The following is a 9,228-nucleotide window of genomic DNA, read 5'->3' on the forward strand; positions in this document are numbered from 1 at the left end:
TCAGCCAGAGAGAGGCGTGGAGCTTGTATAGAGACTTACAAAGTGCTAATGACTAAATGAAAAACCAGCGTAGGTTAATACATTCTGAAGCTGATGGAAACCCATGCACGGAGCTGCATCGGAACAATCCCAGTTTATCGCACCACTGCACTCCAGCCTGGGTGACAGAGTGAGACTCCGCGTCAAAGAATAAAAAAGCAACCCCAGTTTATTCCAATGTTATCATACCTGCTTCCCCCAGATATAGGAGCAATGGAAAAACTTTTAGCATCTTTAGTAGGGATCCCAGTTGTTGAAATTAGAAAAATCAGTGTATTCTCTTGAGCCCAAACACCTGTTCATCCTGTATCCCCTACCACAAATAATCAGTTCTTGTCATGATTATGATAGCCCTGTTGAGAAAATTGCCCATCTCCTTATTATAATTTTTATGCAGACTCAAAATGAATATTTAAACTGAGTTTTGTCAAGAGTCATGTCCAGTTCGGTTTGCACAATGGTATGTGAGTAGGGTATATGCAAGATTGGGTTTTCATATAAAAATAGAATGCTGAGATTTTTCTGTCTCATCCTAATAAAATACCAAGAACTACATCTACCCCTCCCTGTTTTTCTAACACTCCTGGTCACAAAATATGCTCAAAAAGAAGGTAATTATCACAAGACATCATTATGATTACAGATTACTTGATTGTAAATCTTTCTTTGGCAAAATGACTTGATTGATTTTGGAATTTGAGCCTCTTTGTGATACACTGCTTAGAAGTAATCATTTCAGAGAAGGCAAAGGGCGACTTAGGCACACTCAGAAAAGAGTGCTGAATAAATAGGGAAATCACACTGAATTGCCAAAGATTATTTTAATGGCTCGAACCCCTTCCTGTTACAATAATTCTAGGAACATCTTTAAAGGTCTTCTCTGACGAACTTGTGAATTGAAATAGAAAATGTTTTAATGAATTTACATTATTTAAAACTCGGTATTAGAATTTTCAGGATGAATTATATCTGGATTCCCCTCTCTTGTTTATTAAGCCTGAGCAGTCATTAATGCATTTTTCCTTCTATGCTATGCATATTATTTATACAATTATGTATAGTGTTGTATCACATAGATATATATCTCCTTAGGATGACTATTATTTTAGGAAAATATGCAGAAATCATTTTGTAGCAGAAACAGCTACTTTCAAAATAACATTTCTTCTCTTTCAAATTGTTTTTTAAAAAAAAGGTTTGGTTGTAATTTCTGCCTGTAAGTTTAGTGCGGTGACAAATATTAGACTATTTTATACATCTGAGGATAGTGATATGTCAGTTTCCTCATTCTAAAAGCCCTGTTTTTCATCACAATGAAAATGAAGACTTCTCTCAAGCACCTGCCTGAAACAGAAGTCCTTCCGACAGACTGTGCATGACCTCTCATTAAATCAGCCTACGGAGGACTAACCAGCAGATGCTGCTGACATGAACCCAGATGTAATCTCTTTAACCTTGTCCTGTAAGGCACACACAAGTCGTGACCGGAGAATTCAAAGTAAATTAGGTTTTACATGAAAGTCTATAATCTAAATTCAATTTGATTAAAATGATGCCTGATTTGTGTTTGTAATGAAATATTCCACCACAACTGTTAGCAATGTTGCTTCTTTGAATGCATACACCTAAGTCTGTTTTTTTCACATCCACATCTATCTTACTTTTATTTTTAAATTGCCAGTTTTCCATCATTTTACATTCTTGAGATGAAAAGTCCTTTATAGGAGGAAGATGTATGCACAGGAACTATTTATCAGGATAATCCACTGAGGTGACAAAAATATTTGATTTCAAGAATTCCTGGGAAAAGGATCACTTTACAAGTCCAAATATACTTGTTTTCTCTTAGAATTTTTTTTATATTTAATATCAGAGTATTAGAACTCCTTTATTACATGTAAACTTCATCCTGCAACTGTTTTGTTAAATCAAATTAATCATTCTTTTTTGTTGTTTTTTGAGACAGAGTCTCACTCTTTCGCCCAGGCAGGAGTGCAATGGCGTGATCTCGGCTCACTGCAACCTCTGCCTCCCAGGTTCAAGTAATTCTCCTGCCTCAGCCTTCCAAGTAGCTGGGATTATAGGCATGTACCACCAAGCTAGGCTAATTTCAGTATTTTTAGCAGAGATGAGGGTTTGGCCATGTTGGCCAGGCTGGTCTTGAATTCCTGACCTCAGGTGATCCACCTTCCTAGGCCTCCCAAAGTGCTGGGATTAGAGGCATGAGCCACTGCATCTTGCCTCAAATTAAGCATTCTTAGTCAACACACTGCTTATGGAAATTCGATTAGTCATAATAAAAAATTATAAGTCATTACCAGAATTCCTGTGTTTTTACATTTCTTTTTTTTTCTAAACTTCCTGTTTTTAAGTATATAATTATTTTGTCCAAGGATAAGCTATAGAAAGTTGAAAACATCTTGGCTTCAGCTATTTTTTGAGTCAGGAGCTAACTGCAGGAAATCTTACAATTCACTTCTTAAAGCTATAGTTTTTCTTTATCTCTAACATCGTGACTCTCTCCCTGTAACCCTCAGATGTTTGAAGGAGCTAATGCCTAGGTGACCACTCCCCAACTGTCTCCCCTCACTAGCTATCACCTAGAGATTTGCTGCATGGTCTCACTGTGGTCCTGAAAAGTAAGGTATGGATGTGGGTAGAGATATTTGGTATAAGGAAACTTTAGGAACATGCCCAGGAGGGAGAAAACTGAGAAGGAGTCTAGAGGTATTTACAGCTTTTAGAACCCAGTACATTTCTGCGTAAGTGAGTGCTTCCAGCTATGAATTGCTGCTGATAGTGAAGGAAACTCAACACTTAACACTGAGAGCACAAGTTTGCTCTTTGCTGTCCTAATCTAAAGCATTCTCCTCATGCAGTGGGTGGTTGAAGCATCCTGGAGAATTGGAATGCATGCTAGATTGGGGATCTGGAGACTGGAATTCTAATCCTGTCTCTCATCTTTCAGTAGCTAGCTGTGTAGCCTTGGGGTAGTCACTTTCTTGAGGTGGACATTTATGCTACTCTGCAGATATAATGGGTCATCTCTTAAAAAATTTATTAAGTGAAATTAAAAAGCAAATTATTGATATGTAATTTACATTCAGTGAAGTACACAGATCTTAAGTGTAGAGAAAGATCAATTTTAAAATACATATACAACCCTGTGACCACCACCTATGTCAATATATGGGATATCCCCAGTACCTGAGCAAACTCATCCTTGTGCTTCCTAGCCACAGTTTAGACTTCCATTGCTAATTGAAATTTGAGCTGGGCATTCAAATGTAAAATCCATGATCTCGCTTAGCTGAATATAACTAGGTACTATCCAGTCAATAAGCATCTAATGAAAGCTTCGTTTATTTGTTTGTTTTGTTTGAGACAGAATCTAGCTCTGTCACCAGGCTGGAGTGCAGTTGAGCAATCTCGGTTCACTGCAACCTTTGCCTCCTGGGTTCAGGTGTGTCTCTCACCTTAGCCTCTTGAATAGCTGGGACTACAGGCACACACCACCTGCCCAGGTAATATTTGTATTTTTAGTAGAGACAGGGTTTCACCATGTTGGCCAGGATGGTCTCGATCTCTTGACCTCATGATCCACCCGCCTTGGCCTCCCAGAGTGATAGGATTACAGGTGTGAGCCACCGTGCCCGGCCTAATTAAAGTTTTTGTTTTTTTAAATTTACTCTGACTTTTCTATTTCTTTTCTTAAGCAAGTGGAGTACAGTCATAGGTCACTTAATGACAAGGGTATGTCCTGAGAAATGCTTTGCTAGGTGATTTTGTTCACTGTGAACATCATAGCATGTACTTATACAAACCTAGATGGTAGGACCTTCTATACACCTAGACTGTATGGTATGGCCTATTGCTTCTAGGCTACAAACCAATAGAGCATGTTACTGTACTGAATACTGTAGGCAACTATAACACAATGGTATTTGCGTATCTAAACATATCTAAAGATAAGAAAAGTTAAACAGGAAAAATAGAAGAGGAAGCAAACACATCCTTCTGAGAGTGGCAGCAAGGAGAAGTGCCAAGCAAAAGGAGAAAAAGCCCCTTATAGAACCATCAGATCTTGTGAGAACTCACTCACTATCATAAGAACAGTAGCATGGGGATAACTGCCTCCATGATTCAATTACCTCCCACTGGCTTCCTCCCAGATGCATGGGAATTATGGGAACTACAATTCAAGATAACATTTGGGTGGGGACGCAGCCAAATCATATCACTCCCTGAGTCTTAGCTTGCCTGTGAGGTCAGAACCCACAGGGCCTTCCTCAGGCGCCTGTGTGTGCAACAATAGCATCAGTGCCAAGATTTCCCATGCTTACCTTCACAGTTCTAGATTTTAATGTGGGATCTCGGGAGAAAAGCAAAAGGAACTGTTTTCACACATTATGCCCTGCATGGGGTTAAAATTGCTAGAAACGGAATAGCAACATGTAATATTGATGTGGTGCTTTAGGGTATTTTTTTAAGGGACTTTCTTTTTTTTTTTTTTTGAGATGGAGTTTTGCTCTTGTTGCCCAGGCTAGAGTGCAATGGCTCGATTTTGGCTCACTGCAACCTCTGCCTGCCTGGTTCAAGCAGTCCTCCTGCCTCAGCCTCCCAAGTAGCTGTGATTATAGGAGCATGCCACCACGCCTGGCTATTTTTTTGTATTTTTAGTAGAGATGGGGTTTCTCCATGTTGACCAGGCTGGTCTCGAACTTCTGACCTCAGGTGATCCACCCGCCTCGGCATCCCAAAGTGCTGGGATTACAGGTGTGAGCCACCACACCTGGCCAAAGGCATTTTCTTCTACATTGCCTTCTTGGGACTTCACAGCCATTCTGAAAGCACGTGTTATTCCTCTCTCTTATGAGGTGGGTATGGAAACTCATAGAGTGAAATGATTTGCTTAGGATCACAATAGCCAGGAAGGGGAGACTTTTGAATCTGACTTTAGATTGGTCTGATTTCAAAGTCACTTAACACATGTTTTCCCTTTATAGGTCACTTTTTTCTGCTGGAAAATTGTTTATGGGAGCTCCTATTTCTCTTCTTTTCCTTTTCTGACCTCACCTGGCGGTTTTGTCAGTGGTTGGGCCGGTGCAAAATGACACTGCCAACATATGGGCAAATTACTCCTTAAGGGCATTACCCCAGAGCTGCTGGGGAAGGAAGTAATCACTGTGGATTGGAAATGGTGTCCAGGTGAAGCAATAGAGTCTAGGCTCAAACTCAAAGGACTAATTGGGGATTTATGGGCCAGTCCCCAGATATTGCAATGCTCAGCAAGGCAGGTTGCCACCAGGATGACTGTCTGCACTGAACATTCTCCCCTTGTGTGAGTGGGGAGGGGAGATTGTCTAGATCTGTCCTGTTCAGTAAGTTAAGCCACCAGTAAGATATAGACATTTAAATATAATTTCGATTATTTCCAATTAAATACAATTGAAAATTCAGCTTCTCAGTTGCACTAGGCACAAGTGTTCAATAGCCATATGATCACCATATTGATCAGTGCAGATCTAGAACATTTTTATCATTGCAGAAACTTTTGTTGGAGAGTAGTGGTCTAGAACAGTGACAGTCTCTATCTTATGTGTTGGTAATTCCCACTCAAGCAGACTTAGGAGAGGCATACTCACTTTGCTGCATGTGGAACATAAACTTTTCAGGCCCTATGTGATAGGTTCACTCTGTGTTGTATCCGCGTCCCCTACTCTAGGGTACCCAGAAGCTGAGAGTTTGCAAAGACACACACATCATGAGGTTTGTCCAACCTCCGTGCGTATTCACCCTGTACCTCCTCTCCACATTACCTTATGTATACTACTTTCCAACTAGGTAGTCAGTGCCTTCGGGAAAAACTGTTTCTTTTTCCCTTCCCACCTTTGGCTGTTTTCCTTGAAGGTGGAGACAGATAATGTCTTTCAGAGGAAGTGATAATCTGTCTCCTTGTTGCCAAAGTAGAAGAAACCCCAGTCTTTGGGGATCTTGAAAATGCGGTAGAAATATAAGATTTCCCACTTGAATTATATTTCTCTTTAGCCTACCTTTCCTCACTTTTATTATACAAGATAAATTCTTAGAAAATTATTACTTAACCAATATGAGACTAACCCCTGTAACCTTCCAATCAGTTGTCATTGTATTTGCAGCTTTTGCGGGGAAGGTTTGTAGGGATCTTTATAATTTGTGGTCCCGGAGATCTTTCAGATTTAGGAGGAGAAGGTCATGAGCACCTTTTGAATCACCTATGGCTTCAGGATGTATCTTGTGTTTGTTTGCAGTGCCAATAGGTATTTTTGTATGTAGAATGGCATACTAATACTAAGAATTAAAACCTCTTATTAACGGCAGGACATCTTAAAACAATCACTAGTCATTGTTAAAGTAAAGAACAGCTCATTATTTTTTCATATCTTAAAGATTGAACCCTTCACCATGATTAATAAAGGATAGTTGTTATCTGCTTTGGTAACAAAAATTCATGTACAAAAGAAACACTTTGGCAAATTAAAAGTAAAATGGTAGCACGGACACTTGTATCTGCACTGCTAATTAAAAGTCTTAACTTATTAGACCTTAAGCGGGGAGGAAAAAAGAAACAAACAAGTATAATTTGCCTGATTAATTTTATGGTCTGTTCTATTTAATCAAACCATACCTTTTAGTGAAAATGACAAATCTGAGTTGTCAGAAAGTGGTAGATAAGGAAGATAAAGGTCATATATTTTAATGTCACAGAAGGTCTTATTAAAGGAACCTTAATTACATTAGGTACCTATGAAACATTAATTAAATACTGTCTGAAATAATTAGGTCCACGTTACTGATGGTTTAATTAAACTCAGTTTCTTTTTTTTTTATAAGAAAACTAAAGGTCCAGTATCTCTGTCGGCAGCATAATTGATAATATGACAAAAAGGCAAAATAGTAACCTTGACCAACCACAGAGAGAGGGTGATATGGCTCTCAGGGTCTTCTCTGTATTAACTTCATTCTCTATGGTGGCCAGTGTCTCCAAGAATACCTCATGATGTGTGTGCCTTTGCAAACTGTCAGCTTCTGGGGGCGTTAGAGTAGGAGAGGTGGATACAAAACAGTGAATCCATCACCTAGGGGCTTAAAAAGTATATGTCCCACATGAAGAAAGGTGGTATGTTTAATACATGCACCTTTTCATTCTAGAAATGCATCCTGCCTTTTGTTACCTCTGCACATTGTATCTCAGAAATGCCAGCACCCTTTCTGACCACTCAGTCTGCACAGAGAGTATCATGGCATTGAACTCCTTTCCCATATTTATTTATTATCTTTGTTCTCCAACATTTATTTTCTTTTTGACTTGTATTTCTTTGAAGTTAAAAGCATGGGCTTTAGAATCAGATTGCAGGGTTTCAATCTCAACTCTGCCACAGTTGTATGACCTTGGTTAAGTTACTTCTTTGAATTGGTTTCCTCATCCTTAAAATATTAGATGTAATAATAGGTAATTTATAAAGTTGTTATGAGGTTGATGCTTTAATGTATATAAAACACTTACCACAAATGAAAAGTACATGGTGAGCCCTACAAGACTGACACAGAACATTCTGTGGTCTGCAGGACTGTGAGAATTTGAGGCCCAAACTGAGTAAGAAGGTAAATACAAGTGAAATGCCACTTTAACAGGGAAGATGATTTTACAAAAGCAAAAATGTGGCTGGAGAATTTATGGGCTGGTGATTTGAAATGAGCTCCAGGTCTGGTTTTTTTTTCTTTTCTTTTTTTTTCTTTCTGTCTTTCTTTTCAGGTGATGGGCTGACCAAGCCATTCCCTTTCTCTGGGCTGACACATCAGGGGTTGGTAGTTTGGGTAGGAGAAGAAAACAGTTTTAGTTCAATTTATGACATCCTAGGACAGTCAGCTCTTCTTTCACTTTGAATGGGACAAAAGGAATCACGATAATAGGCTTACAGTTTCTAAAGTACTTCAATGTACATTATATTACTTGCTATTCTTTACAGCCCTGTGAAGTAGGTACTGATATTAGCTTCATTTGACAGATGAGGAAACTGTGACATGGAGAGGTTAATTTTGCATGCAAAATATGTGACAAAAGTACTTCAGCAATGTATACCTTTCAGCCCTGGGGATTTTAACTCTCTGTGCTTTGTTATCTGTGGGTGGCATCACCCTCCCTGAGCTCAGCACTGTGTTATGGTTTAGAGCAGTGTGAAAACCAAGGCCTGTGAGTCCAACCTCACCAGTCCTTGTAGCTAAGGATAGATTTTACATCTTTAATGGGTTGTAAAAAAGAAGGAGGAGGAAGAGAGGGAAGGAGTGAGGAGGTGAGGAGAAGGAGCTATCAAAACTGAATGTGGCTAACAAAGCCTATTTAATACAGAAAGTTTGCTGACCCTTGTTTAGTGAGGTGCTTCTCAAACTTAAATGTACATAAGAATCCCCTGAGGATCTTGTTAAAATATAAATTCCAATTCAGTAAGTCTGGGGCAGGGCCTGGGGTTCTGCTTGCCAAAAAGCTCCCAAGTGATAACCATGCTGCTGGGCCTTGTGCTACACTTTGAATAGTAAGGATTGTGCCTCAAACTAACTCTGGACCACTAAACATGCTCTTTGCTTATAGGAACATGCCCTAGTAATTACTCTCCATTTGCCTGTATCTTAAAATCCTTCACTACTTTTCTGTGTTCATAGCAGATGAACTTTCAGCAATTCACTTTTTTTTTTGTTTTTGTTTTTTTTTTTTTGAGACAGAGTTTCGCTCTTGTTACCCAGGCTGGAGTGCAATGGCGCGATCTCGACTCACCGCAACCTCCGCCTCCTGGGTTCAGGCAATTCTCCTGCCTCAGCCTCCTGAGTAGCTGGGATTACAGGCACACACCACCATGCCCAGCTAATGTTTTGTATTTTTAGTAGAGACGGGGTTTCACCATGTTGACCAGGATGGTCTCGATCTCTTGAGCTCGTGATCCACCCGCCTCGGCCTCCCACAGTGCTGGGATTACAGGCTTGAGCCACCGCGCCCGGCCAGCAATTCACTTTTAAAACATCCTGCATCTTTTCCCTCCAAAGTGTTGATGGCTTCTGCCTGCTATCTCTAGCTGCGTGTCAGCTCTACATGCCAGACCCAGGTTGCAGTGAGAGGAAAACTTGGTTCCTCGTCTCTAGGAGTATCTTTTCAAG

The sequence above is a fragment of the Sapajus apella genome, unplaced genomic scaffold (assembly GCF_009761245.1).
Source record: "Sapajus apella isolate SASKATOON/1434 unplaced genomic scaffold, GSC_monkey_1.0 scaffold313, whole genome shotgun sequence".
NCBI lineage: Eukaryota > Metazoa > Chordata > Mammalia > Primates > Cebidae > Sapajus > Sapajus apella.